Source organism: Manis pentadactyla, chromosome 18 (assembly GCF_030020395.1).
Source record: "Manis pentadactyla isolate mManPen7 chromosome 18, mManPen7.hap1, whole genome shotgun sequence".
Classification (NCBI taxonomy): Eukaryota; Metazoa; Chordata; class Mammalia; order Pholidota; family Manidae; genus Manis; species Manis pentadactyla.
Genome location: NC_080036.1, coordinates 1,893,684 through 1,896,843, shown reverse-complemented (window position 1 = coordinate 1,896,843; position 3,160 = coordinate 1,893,684).

Sequence of the window (3,160 nt, the reverse complement as noted above, 5' to 3'; positions counted from 1 at the left end):
CCCCCTCCCCCTCCCCCTCCCCCTCCCCCTCCCTTTCCCGCAAGCCCACTTCAACCTCCCAACCCCCCCCAAGGGTCGACCAGATGGCCCCGGGAGCCCTGGAGCCCTGGTGACAGTGGTGTGATGCTGGGGGGATTGGGCCCGGTGGGAACAGGCCACGCGCTCGTCATGGGGGGACCCCGCTGTCCGTGGGGTGGCCCTGTGATTCCTCTCTCGAGAGGCGGTCCGATTGTACCTGCAGAGAGGTGCTGACACCCTGTCACTCGGTGCTGGTCGCTGAGGGACTCTGGGACCTCTCTTGGACGTGCGTGGCACGGCTCCGGGCTTCTTGAGCGTGTGCGGCCGGATAGATGCCCGGCTCCGCTCCTGCATTCCCTGAGGTCGCCACCCGCGTGTGCCTGTGCGCTGGCTCTTGTCGCGTGCGCCCAGGGAGGTCCCGATCTGGGTGCGCACCCTCACGGTGCCTGGTGACCCAAGGGCGGCGGGGGAGGAGGAGACGTGCGCGTGCGCGCGTGTCCGGGTCCTCTTGTCCTGCGTGGTGCTCTCCCCGCCTGCCTGCGGTTGTGTCGTGATGGACTCCCCCACGACCCACCCTGGAGGCTCTGTGCCTCGTGTGTTGGGCGCTTGTCTGGCGTGGGGTCCTCTCGACTGCACCGACTCCGGGGGAAGCAGGCCCCGTCGTCGTTTCCTGGCCTCGGCGGGCTGCCCTCCTCCCACACGCGGCGGGGGCGTCGTCCCCGTGTGCTCCTGATCGATGTGGCGATCTCGCGCTCTCCTGGGCCGGGCCTGAACCGCGCCGGAGCGAGGGACAGACGTTCGGAGCGAACGGGACTGCTCTTCTCGCTGTGCGCGCGCGGGGCCCCTCGCCTCCTGCCCTGTCCCCGCGCACGCCCCCATCTGCTGCTGGGCTGCGTGGTGTGGGTGAGAAAGGAAGAGAGGCCAGGGGCGTGCGGAGTCCGGCCCGATCTCGTCCTCCCGCCCTCTGCCTCACGGCGTGGGCGGGCCCGGGGTCCCTGGACGCAGCGGACACCCTCGCGTTGGCCTGTGGGCCGTGTCCTGGCGGGCGGGCCTCTCTCCCGTGGTAGGGGAGGGAGGCCGCCACGCCGCCACGCGGCGAGCCCTTCTCCCGGGTCCCGCCGGCGTGTGTTGCTCGGTCCTCTTGTGGTGCTCCTGGAGCGCTCCAGGTCGCCCGTCAGGTGCCTGAGGCCGAGTGGCGGTGTCGTTCCCTTCCCCCAGCAAGCTTCCCCTGCTCGGCTTGCTGCCGCGGTGGAGTGGAGTGAGTGGAGTTGTGAGTGCCTTGCAGAAGTTCCCGTGAACGAGTGGGGGGTCGAGGCGGTAAGGGAGGCACGCCCGGCCCGTGCCCCTCCCCGACCACACACCGTGGGGGTGTGTGGGGGGAAGGGGGTTTTGTGCGGCCCGGGGATAGGGTGCCTCGTCGGTCCCGCTCGCGTGCCGCGGGGGGGCCGACTCCGTCGGGCGCCGTCCCCGTCGGGGCTGGTGCGCTGGCGAGACGCGTGGGCGTGTGACTGCTGCGGTGGGCCGAGCCAAGGACGCGGGGGTGCCGTGGCCGTCTTGGCCAGGCTACCGTCTCACTGGCTCCTTTTGTTAGCTCTCTGGCGTGCTTTGTTTGATGAGTTGCCGCTGTGCGCCTCCAGTGGCACGCGAGAACAGGGAGGCAAAAGGGCGAGCCTGAGGCCCACAGGCACAAGCTCGTGGCCCCCAGCCGTGAGTGACCGCTCATGCCGTCGGCCTGTGCTGCTTTTTTTTTTCTTTTTTCCCCACTATTTTATTATTTTTTTGTTTTTACCCCTACCGCAGACCCCCCCGCCTCCACGTCTCCTCACTCCACGCCCTCGTGAGCAAAAGCCACCGACACCGCCTTGGCCCTTCTCGTGTCAGGCCGGCGCGTGTGTGGGTCCGAGCCGTGGTGCTCTGGTGGGTCAGGGAGCGATACGCCCTCGGTGAGAAAAGCCTTCTCTAGCGATCCGAGAGGGTGCCTTGGGGTACCGGACCCCCCAGCCGCTGCCCCTCCTTTTCTGCGCGTAGTGGGCAGAGCTCCCTGCCACCCCCCGTGGTGAGGGAGTCCGCCGGCCTCCACCCCTACCTACCGCAGGTGTGGGGGTGGAGCTGGGCGCCGCTCTTTGCCTACCGCGGCCCGCGCCTCCCCCTTGGGAATCGGGGGAGGGTCCCGCGGGCCTTGGCCGGGCGTCCGGCACGCGTGGAGGCAGGCGCGGTGGTGTGGTGCAAGGAGGAAGGAAGGACGGGGCCCGGGTCCCCGAGCCTCCGCCCCACCCCGCTGCGAGCGGCTCCGCGTCCCGAGCTGCAACGGGCAGAAGCGGTGCTTTCGGCAGGTACGTGGTGTAATAAGCAGGAGCCGCCTCGCTCGGGGGCGTCTCCCTGGGGCCGCGGTCCTGGAGTGGGCCCGCCCGGATGGGTGGAGAGAAGACGGGCAGGGCGGCGAGTAAGGCCCGGCACTCGCCGCCCTGCTGCTGCTGCTGCTGCTGCAGTGGGCGCTTCACATGAGAACCCAGGGCCCTTGCCCTCGTGGTGGTTGGGATCTGTCCGGCGGGAGCCTCGGAGGGGGCTGCTGGCATCCTGGGCGGTGCGGGACCGCCCTCGTGCGTGGGGCGGTGGGATCCCGCGCCCGCTTTACCCGGTCGCCCGGCCGTGCCCCGAGGCCCCCGTCTGGACTTGTGCCCGCTCCGCCCTTGGTGTGAACGCGCACCCCCACGACCCGCCTCCCCGTCGCCACCGGCAGTGCCGAGCCGCCTCCGCAGATGCGACCTGCTCCTGGCGTGTTGCCGCCTAACTGTCCCGGGAGCCGAAAGCGCCCCTGGTCCCGGAGGGGGGGGCGTCGCTGCCCGCCCCGTCCGCGGCCGTGCCGTGGCTACGGCGGGGCGTGGCGTCTCCGCGTGAGGCGCTCTCGGCACCCGGCGTTGGAAGGGAGTGGCTCCGTGCGGCGGTCGGGCGCTGTGTGGCCACGGGGACGTGGGTCGGTGGCGTGCGGGCGTCCCGGCGCTGGCCGTGGTGGCCGCCAGCACGGTTGGGGTGGCCCGTGGGTTCGACGGAGGCCCGGCCGCTTTGCTTTCCTGGGTGCCGCGGGACCGCCCTCGTGCGCGGAGGCCTCTGGCGGTGAGACCCCGTGTTGCGCGCTCCAGGT